Source organism: Theropithecus gelada, chromosome X (genome assembly GCF_003255815.1).
Source record: "Theropithecus gelada isolate Dixy chromosome X, Tgel_1.0, whole genome shotgun sequence".
In the NCBI taxonomy this organism is placed as follows: domain Eukaryota; kingdom Metazoa; phylum Chordata; class Mammalia; order Primates; family Cercopithecidae; genus Theropithecus; species Theropithecus gelada.
The window spans coordinates 5,794,328-5,810,106 of NC_037689.1; the positions used below are offsets into that span (position 1 = coordinate 5,794,328).

The 15,779-nt window shown below is 41.4% G+C and overlaps 1 protein-coding gene across 1 annotated transcript in view; it reads left to right on the forward strand.

Annotated features, from left to right (window-relative positions):
• Nucleotides 1-4,939: 4,939 nt before the first annotated feature.
• The window catches only part of HUWE1 (HECT, UBA and WWE domain containing 1, E3 ubiquitin protein ligase), a 151,394-nt gene continuing 140,554 nt past the window's right edge, over nt 4,940-15,779 (forward strand). Inside the window, exons 1-2 of the mRNA XM_025371610.1 lie at nt 4,940-5,217; nt 8,889-9,026. The gene's annotated coding sequence lies outside the window, so the exon portion shown is untranslated. The remainder of the gene's footprint in view (nt 5,218-8,888; nt 9,027-15,779) is intronic.

Below are 15,779 nucleotides of genomic sequence, written 5' to 3' on the forward strand. Positions count from 1 at the left end.
AAGATCCCTTGATCCCTTGAGCCCAAGAGATCCAGGCTGCAGCGAGCCGTGATCATGCCCCTGGGAGACAGAGTGAGACTGTCTCCAAAAAAGAAAGAAAGAAAGAAAGAAAGAAAGAAAGAAAGAAAGAAAGAAAGAAAGAAAGAAAGAAAGAAAGAAAGAAAATACTCCTTAGCTAATAATCAGGGAAATGTAAATAATGAGACATTTTTCACCCATTATATTGGAAAAATATTAAAATGATTGGTTAATATCGAGTCCGGGTAAGAATTTAGGGAAATGGTAATTCTTACTCACTGCTAGTGGAGGTATAAACTGAAATAGTCGTTCTACGTGGCAATTTGTCATTTGACATTATGTACTAAAATTTCAAAATGGGCTATCTTTGGGCAGAGCACAGTGGCTCACGCCTGTAATCCAAGCACTTTGGTAGGCCGAGGCAGGAGGATCACTTGAGCTGAGGAGTTTGAGACCAGCCTGAGCAACGTAGTGATATCTCATCTCTACAAAAAATACAAACATTAGCCAGGCGTGATAGCACAGGCCCGTAGTCCCAGTTACTCGCGGGAAGACTGAAGCAGGAGGATTGCTTGAGGTGGGAGGATCGCTTGAGCCTTGGGGGTCAAGGCTGCAGTAAGCCCTAATCGCACCAGTGCACTCCAGCCTGGGTGACAGTGAGACACTGTCTTAAAAAAAGAGAAAAAGTGTGCTACCTTTATCCAACTATTTCATTTCTCCATGTTTATCTCACAGAAATATTTTAGCATCTGCAGAAAAAAGCATGTACAAGGAATTTTATTGCAGCATTGTTAATAGTAGGAAAAAAACCCCACTGTAATAGTCAAAGATGGAAAATAACATGTGTTTATCCATAGGTGAATGATTACAGTATATTCATTCAATGGAATACTATGCAGTAGGTAAGATAAATGAGGTAGATGTATAGATATTGACATGGAAAGATCTTCAAGCTACATTAAGTGAATAAAGCAATTAACAGAACAATACATAGGATGCTATTCGTTTTTTAAATGAAAAACAAAAACAGAGTCATGCTTTTTCTATTTGTGTATACGAATGTAAGGGGAACTTTAAATTTATCCGTGTTTTACAATAATCTTGTGTCATTAGGAAACCAATTTTAAAATGAAAAAAGAACAAAAGTTAATTACATGCTAAAGAAAGTATAGTTTCATGTTGCCACTAAAATGTTATAGATGGGCCGGGCGCGGTGTCTTACGCCTGTAATCCCAGCGCTTTGGGAGGCGGAGGCGGGTGAACTGCTTGAGCCCAGGAGTTTGAGAACAGCCTGGCGACATAGTGAGACCCCGTCTCTACAAAAAATAAAAAGTTATCCAGGCGTGGTGGCGCATGCCTGTAGTCCCAGTTACTTGGGAGACGGAGGCAGGCAGGAGGATCCTTGAGCCCAGGAGGTCGAGGCTGCAGTGAGCCGTGACCATGCCACTGCACTTCACCCTGGGTGACAGAGTGATACTTTGTCTCAAAAAAAAAAAAAAAAAGTAAAAATATTTAAAGCAACAATGTATCTCGAAGGGGCCCTGTACATCTCCTGAGATCATATACAAAATATTATGTGTAAGTATATATTGGGGTGGGGGATCCATTCAGCAGATTCTCAATTCGAGGGATGAACCACTGCTCTGGAGGGCTGGAATTAGAGAAGTGGAGGGTATAATTACAGTTTTTATTTCCTCGATGTCTCAGGAGTTCTTTTAATAGTGCTTTTGTCTTTAAATACTAAATTAATACATACTTTTTATTAAAAAGTGAAACCTTATCGAAGTAGCTAGAGTTCCAAGTCAAAGTCCCTCGTCCCTCCAATGTCGTCCGCAGCCCACAATAATTAAGCAGGGTTAACAGGGGGTCTCCTACCGGGTCCTTTTTATTCCCATGTATTTACAGATGCAGATCCTCTACAGGATCCTTGTCAATCGCACTGCCGTTCCAAATAATCAAAGGAGAAAAAGAGAATGTTTATTGAGGGCTTACTATGTGCCTGAAGTGTTTTAAGGGTTTGCTCGCGTGAACTCTGGGTGGTTGGCGTCCCACGTCGTCTCCCACCCTCCGCTCTGGGTCCAGGCTTGCCCTCTTGCCCCACACTCCCCATTCTTCACAAGGCATCTGGCGAGGTCGTTAATTTTTAAAGGTAAATCAGATCAAATCATGTTCCCTTCCACGGCTTCCACCGTCCCTCGAATCAAATCCCAATTCTTAGCGACCCTATCATCCTCTATGGTTGCGTTTACTGGGCCTCGGGTAGCTCAGGCGGGGTCCCCTGCAAGGGACCCAGCTTCACCGCGGAGGGAGCTCCCTCCCGAGGGGCAGGGGCGGGGCTTCGCGTGCGGTGGGTGGAGCCCCAAATCGAGTTTGAGCTGAGCCGGAGCGAGGAGGCTTTCGACTGAGGGCTAGCGAGGGGAGCAGGGCTGGAGCAGGGCTGAAGCAGGGCCGCGGACCCCGCACGCTCCTGCGGGCCCCGCGGAGCCATTGCGGCCGAGGTGAGCGTCTATCCCTGGACTGGGGAGCGAGCTCTGTACGCGCGGCCGTTCTCGGCTTCTCGCGGGTGGCAGTGGCGAGGTGGGGGGGGGGAGTTCCCACGGGACCCTGCGCGGAGGCGCGGAGGTGGCGGCCTTGGGGAGCCTGCGGGAAAGGCTGCTGGAGGGGCTGGGCGGCCTGCCCCAACCCTCCCTGAACCCCGCCTCCTCTCCCCTCCCCCAGGCCTCGGCCGGCGCCAGCAAAGAGCTAGCCGCATCTTCGGGGGCAGCCGGGCAGCGGCCGGCGGCGCGGCGAGAGAGCGACTGACAAGAGGGGATGCGAGGTACCGGCATTAGCCATGGCCAAGTGGCCCTAAAGAGGGAGTAGAGGCCGGGCCTTCAGCATTTCTCACTGGTTCGAGGAAGGCGGCCTCAGAGGAGAGGGAAGGTGAGGGGCGGGCAGGCAGGCAGGCTTCGCGGGTAACTACTAGGCGTTGCATATATATGTTTTGGTATCTAAATGGTACTACACATACTCACACACATTCATTTTGACTAATTGCTTGTTTAAAAATCTAAGAATATATCTTGTAGATCTTCTTATATCCGGGAATCCAAATTTATGTCGGGTTTTAAACAGCTGCATTGTATGATTGTACTACAGTTTAACCATTTCCCGATTGATATACATTAGCTTGTTTCTCTGTTGGGGGAGGGAGGGGACTATTACAAGCAATGCCATAATGAATGGGTTTGTGTATATGTATCATGCCATGTATGAGTATTTCTGTAGGATAAATTCTTAGAAGAGTAATCGCTGGGTCAGGGTGTATATATGCATTTTGAATTTTTATACATTTGTCCAAATTGCCTTCCCAAAAGCCTGTACTAATTTACACTCTTTAATGTTGTGCGAGAGTGCCTATTTTTCCACAGTTATGCCAACACGTATTATCAATCTTTGTAATTTTAGCCAATTTAAAGGGCAAAAAATCGTATGTCATTGTTTTCATTTGCATTTCCCTGATTACTGGTGAAATTGATCATATTTTTGTTTGTAAATAGGCAAATATCAATAGTTTAGATAGGCAGTTTTCCTATTTATAAGCAATAAGCATTTTGAAATTTTAATAATAAAAAACCTGTTCGCAAGAGAAACGAATAAAAATACCTGGAAGTAAACTATAAAACTTTATTGACGAATACCATAAAAGAACATCTGCATTAAAGGAGAAGGAATACTATGCTTCTGAATAAGAAGGCTCAATATTGTAGTGATGTCCATTTTTCCTATATTGGTTTATACAGTTGATGCAATTTCAATAAATATACCAAGTTTTTTTGGAACTTACTATGATTCTAAAGTTCATCTGGGGGAAAAATGGCTAAGAATAACTGAAAAAATATTTTAAAACGTAAGTTTTAAATAGGGATATTTGTACTACTGGCTATTAAAATGTACTCTAAAGGAACTATTTAAATTAGAACGGACAGAACAATGCATTAGAATGGAAAAGCCCACAAATCGAGCCAGATTGGATCCCAAGATTTGTTGGAGAAACACTGTTGGCTAGACGTGGAAAAACTGCCATATTCAGGCATCCCCCCCCCCATCCCCGAAGCTTGAATATTCCTTTGAGGGCAGACTCCTTTGTTTGGAGAAAACCACTTTATTGGATCTTTTTGGTTATGCCAAGGTAAAGCTTCAGTAGTTAAAATTGGTGACTTTGGAACTAGAACTAATGATATGGCCTTTAGTTAGATTAAGATGGATTCAGGTTAGCCTGCAGTGCGGCGAGGGAAGGAGTCTGGATAATACAGGTTTAAGAATTTTTTCCCTATCTAATGGGCAAAAAATGTTATGTCATTGTTTTCATTTGCATTTGTGTGCTTACTGTGGGATTTAACGTCTTTTAAATGTTAGTCCAGGAAAATATGTTATTCCTGGAGACAGGTAACAATGGGGGACTCTTTGCTCCCCTTCCAGAATGGAGTTTGGCTAATTGCTACAGCCTTGCCCGGAAGCGTGAGAATAAACAGGTTGACTTTTTAAATTTTCCTCAAGCACTAGGCTCTAGACACCTAGATCGGGGGCGGAGGCAGTTTTCAGGACATGGCCGAGATTTGGCGCTGAGCTGTGTCATCGCGAGGTTTGGCAGCCAGCTCCGCAGTGGGTCGGAAACCTCGTGGTAGGCGAGATCCCTGCAGGACGGGAGGTTCCTCCCTTCCCCCGAAAAACTCCCAGTCATTTTCACGAAGCCCCGCCTTTCTCCTTTTTAGGAGTGTGCACCAGGTCTCGCGATATCTTATGTTTCCTAAAGGCGAGGCGCGGGCGGCATCCTGCGGTGAATTAAGAAGGTCTCGCCGAGCTAAAGCGTAATATCGCGATAGTTCTCAACGCATGCGGGAGCCGGCCCCGGTAGGTTGGCTCCGCCCCTCACTGCTTCGTTAGGTTGTGCGTCATTTGCTTTTGGCTTCGCGTAGGGTGAAGCTGTAGCTACTTCGGCTTTGGTGGGAGGGAGGAGGGGTCTGGAAAGGGCTGGGCTCAGGCTTTTCCCGTCCGGTAGAGGCTCTCGCGGGATCGCGCGGAAGCGGCGGTGGCTCGGCTACTGACTGCGGTAGCCGCGGAGGCGGCGGCAAGGTCTTCGGCTCGTGCCGTTCTAAGCCGGAGAATTCTCGCGGGAGCGGGGTTACGTCCTCGTGGGATTCGTTGGCGGTGGCTGAGGTAGCTCAGGGGTGGGGGGGGCAGTGACTAGGGTCGGTCCGCCTGCTGTTAAGATGGCGGCGGAGGCTGATGTCTGTCCGGCCAGGACCAAGCACAGAGGTGTTGGCTATCTGCCTTTATGACGCCTCTGAGGTACCCAGCGTTAAGGAGGTGACGATTGGCGAAACGCCGGGGTGCCGGTAAACCAGACCTGAGGCGAAGACCACCTAGTTTCTAGTCCGTTGAGGCGACACCATTTCCCGGGCCTCGGCCGCGTGTGGGCCCGCCTTTGCTCCACCGATCGGTCAACGCCTCCGTTGTCGCCGCCGCAGTGGGCGGATTGGGAAGGGTGGGAGGGGAGTCTGGAGTTCGCTGTGGAGTGGGGTTGGGGGTTAAATTGAACGGTGGGAAAGAGAGGAGCAACCAACGACGACTGGCCCCTATCCCCTACCTTTTCTGCCGGCCAGCCTCCGTTCTCAGCACCTCCGACGACCCGGATGAGTACCCTGGTTTTTCTCGAGGTGGGGTCATCTTCGCCAACTCCCGCGGTTTTAGAGCTAAGGCTTAGGGGTCAAGCAGTAGTGTCACTGGCGTACTCCTCCTCTCCCCACACCCCTCCTAATTCTATCGTCCCATCTAATCTTCATCTACGTGGATAGTTGAGGTTCGTATTTAAGGGAGGGGGAGTCAAAGCTTTTTCCTGTGATTCCTTCCCCAGTTCTTCTAAATTCGAGGTTAGCCTGAGTCCCCTAGCACGCCTCGTCTCCCCATTTCATTGGTCCCCTTGGCGCAGGCGTTGAATAGAGCCTATCCTGTTGCCTGCATTTACTCCATCTTTGTGGATGGAGCCATAGTAGCCTTCCATTTCCTCAAGTCTTCATGTTTGTATGACTCTGATCCTGATTTCTTAGCTCTGCATGCTGCTAAACCACTGTTAAGCGAAACTTTGAACGGGTCGGTGGTTGGATATTGCAGTTTAAGTGGCCTTTTCGTTTATGGCCATTAGCCTTCCCTTCCTCATTCCTCCCCCTCAAAAGGCTGTAGAGGATAACCCTCCAGTAAGCCCGCTTTCTGTCTTCATCCCACTTCCATTTCCCTTGCAAGCCTGGGAACCGCCCCTTTTCCCTGCCTTGCTCTGAGTTTCTAGGAGCCTCTTGGTCTGTGGACATCTGTTTTTGCTGCTGAGTACCTCTTACCTGCTTCTCACTTCTTAATCTTTCTGTCCCCCACTCCCCATACTCCTTTTCCAGGAGCTGAATCCCCTAGAAGGAAGATAACCCTCCTCTCAGGCTCCCCTACATTTTACCCCTTCCATTTACTAGAAAACAGCATTGATTGTCCTGCCCCTCAATCTGCCCTGTTATTTATTTTCTCTTCCCCCCATGCCACCGTTACTGTAGGCAGTTAATTGCCTATCATTTTTTTCTCCTTTGTAGATTACATGTTCAGCATTGTTTTAGCCCCAGTGTTGCATAGATTGAGGAGATACCAACATTCCCCAGTCATAGGCACGGCCTGGTATGGTGGAATTATTAGTGTGTGTTTTGGATTCACATTGAACCTTGTGACCTTGGGCAAAATTTCAGATTCTCAGTTCATCTATATAATGGGGATAGTTGTGCTTACCTTAGAGGGTTGTTGCTAGAATTAGTTTAAGAAAAAAAAAAAAGTAAAATGTCTTAACTCATGGTAGGCACATGATAAATTAAGATTACTTTTTGGTGTAAGAATATATTGGTAGATGTACCTGTGTCATATGCTACTTTTATGACCTGGGAAAGAATAAGAGATTTTTGTTTCTTTAACTGTACATTCTTGGTATATTTCTAGGCCAGATCTATAACTTTTATGTTTTTTTCCTCATAGGCCAAACTTTTTATCTCCAATGGTTCATGATGTTTGAGCGTGATTCCCACTCTTTGTTTCCTTCTAATGGTCTAGGAATTTCAGTGCGTAATCACTATCCTGGAATGACCACCAGCCATAATGTTCCTGTCAAGAACCACACCCAAGTGTTCTACCTTTTGGAAGGGGTGCCTCATGCCCTGCCTACTCATTTCTTCCACTCCTCCAAAGGCAGTCCGTCCTGTCATTCACTCTACAAAAGTAATTTGGTGCCATGCATTTCACAGTGGTAAAAGGAGCTTCTGTTAGCTAGATTTCAAGTATTCATGCTACTTTTCCCCTCCCTCATTTGTTTGGTTCCTCAGATCAGTGTGGGGATCTGCTGTTTGGCATCTTCTTACCTGAGCAAGATAATTCCTATCTAAGAGAGAAAGATCATTTGAAATACCAAGCTGCTTTTCCATAGCGAATTACTGTTGGCTCTTTAATACACCATTTCCTGTTGTGTTATTGCCATTTTATATTTTCTAACGTACTTATTAAACAGATGTGACTATAGTTGATTTGGATAAAGTTTTCCTTACTTTTTTTTTTTTTTTTTTAAGATGGAGTCTTGCTCTCGGCAGGCTGGAGTGCAGTGACGTGATCTCGGCTCACTGCAACCTCCGCCTCCTGGGTTCAAGTGATTCTCCTGCCTCAGCCTCCAGAGTAGCTGGGACTACAGGTGTGTGCCACCATGCCCAGCTAATTTTTGTATTTTTAGTAAAGACGGGGTTTCACCACATTGGCCAGGATGGTCTCGATCTCCTGACCTTGTGATCTGCCCGCCTCAGCCTCCCAAAGTGCTGAGATTACAGGCTTCCTTACTGTTAATATATTGATTAGACCAATATTAAAGTGTAACATTTTACAATTTTTTTTTTTTAACTAATTCTAGCAACAACCCTTTAATACAAGCACAACTATCCCCATTATTTTACTTCGGCTGGGTGATGGGAATTGAAGTAGAAACATGGTGGTGAAAAGTTTACTAGGATTTAAAATTTGCGGGAGGTAACCATCCCATGATTAGCTGTATGTGGACTGTAGTTTTGAACTTCAGGGTCTGCTTTATTTAATTTGAAGTGCTTTGTAGTTAATAAAATTTTCTCCCATTTTCATTGGAGGGCAGGAGATCACTTTTTGTTTTGAGATTTTGCATTGGTGCATTTTACAGTGGGTTAAGCAGTGATCACAAGTTTACTAAACCTCAATTTCAGTTTGACCCTTATTGAGCATTAGAATAAATCTGGGAATGATAATCTAGGTGTGACCTAAAAGTTTAATTTATTCTAGGTAGATCTCTGAGAAGAGAGGAAGGAGTGACAATACCAAATAAAAACTTTGTCTAAGGTTCAAGGGCAAAGTTCAACCTGAGTTGCCAGGATGTTTATCGTTTGTCTCCCAGTATGGCCAAAAAGCATGTATGAAGGTGAAGAATAATTTTTATATGTACAGTTTTTTTTTTTTCACAGAAACAATAAAGCAAATATATCCTTAGTGTTAGTTTATATTGAGGGTAGAAACTTGTCTAAAAAATAAAGTGACTTCTGTAATTTCATTTGGGTTGAACTGAGTTGTTTGCAGGAATGTTAGTCTAAGTGTTAGAAGTATTACAGTTGTTGGTTCTGAATTCTTCAGTTACTTCTCAAAGCAGGTACTAAAAAATGCAAATAGATATGTAAGAACTATTGCTTTAGAAATAATAACTGGCTATGTTTGAACATAATAGAATGGTTAACCCTCCTCACACATACTAATAAATGTGTTGTGTATCTCACTCCTCTCCCCCAACTTATTTTTTGTAGGTCCTCCAGTAGCCTGACCTGAGTGGGTTAGTGATCCAGAGAAACCAGCAGGCCAACTTGGTCAGGAAGGTTCGGGAAGCTGTTGGAGCAGTGTGGGGAATTTCCCACCAGGATGAGTATGATTGGCTGTGATTTTAGGTTAGTTTTTGTAAATCTCTGTGGGAAGTATTTGTATTTTACTTCCTGGAATGGAGATAGTAGGGGTGGATGTATTCCCATTCTGTAATTGAGCTACTTTGGTTTCTTCCATTTTCTGGATCTGATGTGGTTCTGGTTGCTTCTTTTGTTAAAGTGGAGCTCATTACTGCATTAAAGGAAATTGTTTAAATGAATGATGTCTGTACATGATTTTTTAAATCACCCTAGGCATCATTCAGAAAATAAAATTGCAAGGCATTATGTTTAACCAATTCTTGTTAAAGAGTTATGAAAAATTTCAAACATGCAAAAATTGAATAGTGTAATAATCCCACCGCTTACCCATCGCCAGCTCTAATAGTATCAACTTGCACATTCTACTTCATCTATGCTTCTGTTTTTTTTTTTTAATTTTTTAAAATTGAGATGGGGTTTCACTGTGTTGCCCAGGCTGGTCACAAACTCCTGGGCTCAAGCCATCCTCCCTTCTTGGCCTTCCAAAGTGTTGAGATTACAGGCATGAGCCACCATGCCCAGCCTGTTTCATCTATACTTCTAACCACTGCCCCCATCAATGGATTATTTTGAAATAAATCCCTGTCATACTTATTTGTAAAATACTTGTTTGTATTTCTAAAAGGCAAGGGCTCTTTAAATATAAGATCAAAACTATTATCACAACTGAAAAAATTAACAAATATTTAAAAATATCAAATATAAAATGTTCAGATTTCTCTGATTTTTTTTAAGCTGTTTTTTTTTTTTCTTTTACAGTTTGAATCAGGATCCTGAGAAAGCACATTTATTGCAAAGCATTGATACAGCCCTTAAATCTATTTTAATCTGCAGATTCCGTCTTTTTTGTTTTTTTTTCTTCCAATTTGTTTGTTGAAGAAATTGTCCTATATATAGTTTCCCGCCCCCCATATTTGGGGATTACAGCCCAGTAGTGTTGTCTAACCCATTCTTGCTAAATTAAAGACCCTGGAGGACCCATTATAAGGGAACAATGGCTATAATCTCCTGTATCCCAGTTGGAGTTGATAGTGCTGTCCTAGGCACTATCCTAAAATAACTAGTCATGGATTCCTTTTTCTGTGGCAAAGTCTGATTTGATACCTGACTTCAGTTCCATGTCTTGGCCTTGCTTATTGCTCCACGTGAAAAGTAGGCCTCCTGGTGGAAGAAGCTAGTGTTTCCTAATGACCTGATTGTGCCTTTGGGGTTTTTCATGCATGGTTTCAATTTCCTTAGGTGATTTAGTTATTTTTATACTACTTTATAATGTTGCTTTTTATTCTTTTGATTTTAGTATCTCAGCTGTTCTGACCCATAACTTCTAAGCTATTAAGACCTAATAATGAGTTCGTGGCTGTCACGCAGTTCTTGAAATGGCAATACTAAAACAATTTTTGAGAGCTTCTACTTACATCTTGATTTTCAGCTATTATACACAACCTTAGTTTTCCTACTGTGATTTTTCATTTCATTTCATCTGAAATTTGTGTTTCCTTAGCATAAATTCCTTTAAACTGTTCATTTCTTTCCTTGTGCTGCATTGCCCATTCTGGGATCTACCCTGTGTCCCTTTCATGGCCAAAACCTGAGAATGGAAATTGGACCCATTAGGCTCTAGTCAGCCTTTGACTTAGGCACAAACAGGGGCAGAGCAAGGCCACACTTGTGCCTGCCTTTAAAATGAGAGTAATTTCAAGGGGCAGGGAGGTAACAAGTGAAAGTTTTTGAAGTATTTAGATGAAATATGATTGTGAATCAACCAAGTGCTATGGATCATGAATTCAGGCCTTTTCAATTATTTGTTCATTAATGGAGAAATAAATCACTGGTTGAAAATTGATTAAATATGAAGTGATTTCTTGGGAGTTGCGGTAAATTCGTGAATTCAACAAAAATAATTTGAGGCACGTTGGATATAGTGATTAGATACTTAGCCTTGAGTTTTCTGTAGTTAGGAAGTGTGGACGAAATCACTTAATCCTGAATTTGTGAAACTAGGATAATTGTTTATAGAGTTTTGGCACACAGTAGGCATTCCAGTATTTGAGTTTTTCCCACAATTCTTAGCTGCAGATTTACAATGGAAATGCTGTTGTTTTTTTTTTTTCTTCTGTTGTGTGTTTTCAACCATGGGTTCAAAGTGTTATTGAAATGCCAAACTTGGTTGCTTTGAAAATATTTGTCCTTCACATTCCATGTTACCTCTTCTGGAGTAAGATTAAGTTGTTGATTGTTGTGTAGTTGTAACCATTTTAGACTGCTTTACAATGATTTCGCTATCTATAAGGTTGATACAAGTACTTGGGCTTTTGGTGTTTTGCTGTATTATTGTTTCCTCAATGACTGGTTACTAGATGTTTATATATGTTAATGTCAGGAATAATTCAACTTTTAAGTCGTTTGATGTGTCATAGGTGTTGAGTTGTTAAAAGTTGATGTACTTGTTGACCAGCTTGGTCTTCTGGATATAGAAATCCTTACAGGTAGTGAAGAAGTGGCTCTATGAGTAAAACAACTGTAGGTTTTGTTTGGGCTGTTAACCTGAGCATTTTCAACTTTTAAGTTCTCTTTAAAAGTTTTTAGTCATTTGGCTTTAAAAATTACAGTTGGTGGCATAGAGTGATCCCATAATGTGATTTTACAGAAAGTTGGAATGTTTTAATTTATTATGAATGTACCATTACGTGGAGATTGGGATTGTAGATCTGATTCAGTCTGGACTGCTGATCGAACTAGATGAATGTTAAAATTCTTCAACTATTGAGATTCTGATTGTGTAATCTTAGGTATTGAAAGACAGCAGTTTTTCCTTTCAGTAGTCATTAAGTAAATGGTGACTAAAAGTAGGGAGATGAATTATTCTGGAATGACCTTTCACTATAACCATTTAGATTTAAAAGATTGGTGAATCTGAAGATACTGTCATGAATTTATGTACCACCTTTAGCACAACCCAGGTTTTAGGTCCTTGTGATTAGATATCAGAGATAATTGCCCCAGCAGTGCTTGGGTATATTGCATTTGGTGGCTGTTTATGTTTTGGAATGATTTTGGAAAATTACTTTGGGTACATTATTTGCTATGATTATTTCCTTATACGCCTGTCTATTTTATAGTGAGGCGTATTTCTCCTGGTCTTTGCTTTTTTTTCCTTTTCTTTTTTTTTTCAAACTTCCACTATTCTTTATTACGGCATTCTGACAATTGAGTTCTTATAGGTGGAAAGACCTTTCAGCACAGCGATTAAGAACATGAACTTGGGAGCTAGATTCACAGAGTTCAAGTTTTGATTCCCACTTCTTACCAGGTGCGCCATGTTGTGCAAATTACTTAACCGCTTTGTGCCACGCAGCCCTTCATCTGTAAAATGATGATAGTACTGCCTGCCTTGTAGAGTTCCGAAGAAGTTTAGCTGAATTAGTGCATATAAAGTGCTTAGAACAATGGTTCTGAAACTTTAGGGAACATCAAAATCACCTAGAGGGCTTCCTAAGACAGATTGCTGGTCCCCACTCCCAGAGTTTCTGATTCTGTAGATCTAGGAGGGGCCCCAGATTTTGCATTTCTGATAAGTTCCCAGGTGATACTTCTCTATTTCCTGCAAATTGGCAGCTGGATCTAGAGGCTTGATAAACTTCAGGTTCATTCCCTTTGGCAAATACATTGGGGGGTGGAGGGAAGGTGTTCATTCACAACGTTGATTATGTTGTGATGACTTGAATTTTTTGGATCCATTAATTTGTTGGGGGGGCTACAAAATGGTGACGTTCTAATGCTATCATTTTGTTTTCATCTGTTAGCTGGAATAATTTTATGTTTTCCCTTTTGTTTGGTTACTCAGCAATATAGTTTATATAGGAAGAGCAGGATAAATACTCAATTTTTTTAAACATTGCTTTCAAGATGATGAATTGGTTTCCTGTCATCTTCAAAAGGTTACACATATAAGTGTATATATAACTATGCATCCATAGGTGTAAACATTTGATGGGTTTCAATACGTTGCAGTTCTAATCCTTAGCGAAGTTCAAATTGTCCCACTTGTGGCTAGTGGGACTTTCTTAAAGTTGGCTCCTGATTCTTACTGACATGCTCTCTAGTAGTCTTTGATAGAGCTTCCTTGCTATCTGGTATGTCAAGATGTTTCCAGGCTCATTCTTGTGCATTTCTGCCCCAGACCTGGAATCAGCTAATGGGATTAAGATAAAAGGTGAAGTCAAAAGAAATTCTGTTTTTGCCAAAGGTAGCTTGGAACTTTCTATCAAGTTCTACTTTTCTCTTTCCACTTAACCTCCCTAGCCTGCCTCTTCATTCTTCTCTACCTTTTTATTAGAGTTTAGGTGGAAAGGTTTGAGAAGCCTTATAATCATGGGACGATCATGGAGCCCAGGCAATTCCAGATTTGGGACCTGGCCACTTACTAGGTCTGTCAGTTTGGGCAAGTTAACCTGTATCAGTTATGATCTGGGGAAATACCTTACTCATACGGTTATTTGAATTAAAGAGAAAATGTAAGGTGTTAGTACATGGTAGGTGATCGGTAGATGGTGATTTATTTAATGTACTATTTCACATAACTCCTTCAACGCCTCAGAGGTGGACAGTCAGGGTAGTGAAAATAATGGCCGTTTAACAAAATGTGTCTGGACACTTCAGGTCTGTGTGGGATCATCAGTGGTGAGGTGGGATGGGGTTTTTGGGTCTGAGACTTTGGCCAGTGATAACTTAATGTTCCAAAGAGTAGTTTTTCACTTTGAAACTCCTTAGTAGTCACATTTATACCCTCTGAAGGGTCTTAGCCAGTTCTGTAATGTGTATTACATTGGTTACCTTGATCTCTCTCCATCTATACAGGCCCCTCCTATTCAAGGTGTTCAAGGTTCTGTTGTAACCTTAGTAACCTATAATGAGTCTTCCTAATAGTCATCAGTATCACCACTGTTAACACACTTGAACAGCACCATACATGGCAGGTCAGCAAACAGGTAAATCTTATTTTTTTAAACATTACACATAATATCTAAAGTATAGTATGTGGCACGTGGTAAGTGCTGCTCAATAAATGGAAGTAATTGTTCAGTTTTTAGCTTAATATTCTTTTTTTTTTTTTTTTTTTTACATAACATTTACTGAATGTTGCTAAGTATAAGGAGTAAGGGACATAAAATGAATGAGACTTGGTCTCTGCCCTTGAGAAACTCACAGTCGAGTTAAGGACTGTGAGATCATGTTTAAAGTTCCTTAGCCTTTTCCTTTGTGTCATCATTTCTTCCCCTGCACTGTCTATGCATGATATAGCCTGTCCATTGTTTCTCACAGCTTTCCTAATTCTGTGTGCCTCCCCAGCCTTTGAGACTGCTGATATGTGAGAAAGCCAACAATTGTCTTCCATTAATACAGGGTTAATATCAAGAAAAACCTTTGGGCTAATACTGGATTTCAGAGTGGCACGTGCAGTTGACATTACAATACCATTTTATGGTCTTTAGATGGGTCTATATACCTGGGCTCCAGCCTCTTTCCTGTTCCTTTAAACTGCCTTCCTTCCATCTTTCCTCCGCTATACCCTACCCTTAACTTATTTAGTACATAACAATAGAGGCTCCCATACCCAGGTAGTGATCACGTATCTAAAGAGACCGCTGTGCTTCATATAAACTAGGATTTGAGTGGGCCTAGGGTATATCACTAAATTTCCATTCTTATCTATAAAACAGTAATCGGAAAGCCTATTTCATAGGTTGCTATGAGCATTAAAGCGAGATGGTGCATTTTTAAATGCTTATAAAGTATGAAGATAAGGTCATTATAATTTATATAAAATATTTACTAGCTATGTTACTTGGGGCAAATTACCTCATCACTGAGCCAGTTTCCTCATCCTTTAAATGAAGATGGTGATATCTCATTCATTTAACAAATACTTATTGAGGACGTAGTCGTTGCAGCTACATCCTGGGAATACAAAGATAAGTGACTGGAGAATGTAGGACAGTGTGGTCTAGGGGAAGGAGACTTGCGAATCACACAAAGGGATCAGTATGGTAATGTGAGGAATGAACAAAATGTGCTGTAGTGGTTTACAGGAAGGCATCAGAATGTCACAGAGTTTTGTTAGAGTTAAGCAAGATAAATGAAAAGTACTTCATGAATTCAAAAATGCTATACAAAGAAGTTAGTTAAATGTATCCCAAATGAATCAATGGTCTCAACTATTATTATTTCTTCACAAGACTTACTCTTTAGATGCATTTATTTCTTTGAGCTAGATTTTATGACCTCCTTAAGGGTGTTACCTGTAGTAGAGTATCCTGAAAGTAATGCTTTTGTCTAAAAGGATTTTTTTCATCCATTTTATCATTTTCTAGTTTTTAATCACTGAATTAATTCAGGAAAAACTAGAAAATGTGTGCATATTTGGGGAGGGGATATACATAATTCCACCACAATGTTTGGTCACTATTAACATTTTGGTGTATTCACATCTTAATGATAAGGGTAGTATTTAAAATCTAGTAGGAAATTTTAAGGATAGGCATTTCCCAGAATAGGAAACTAAAAACGTCCACTAACAAGAAAGGGTACTCAAACGGATAATCAGAAATGCAAATTTAAATAAGTTTTTTAGTCATTAGATTGGTAAAAAATAATTTGATAATATCAAGTCATCGTGAAAGGTATAAGGAAGAGTCTGGCCTTATAATACTGCCTACAAGTGGCGTAAATTGATACAGC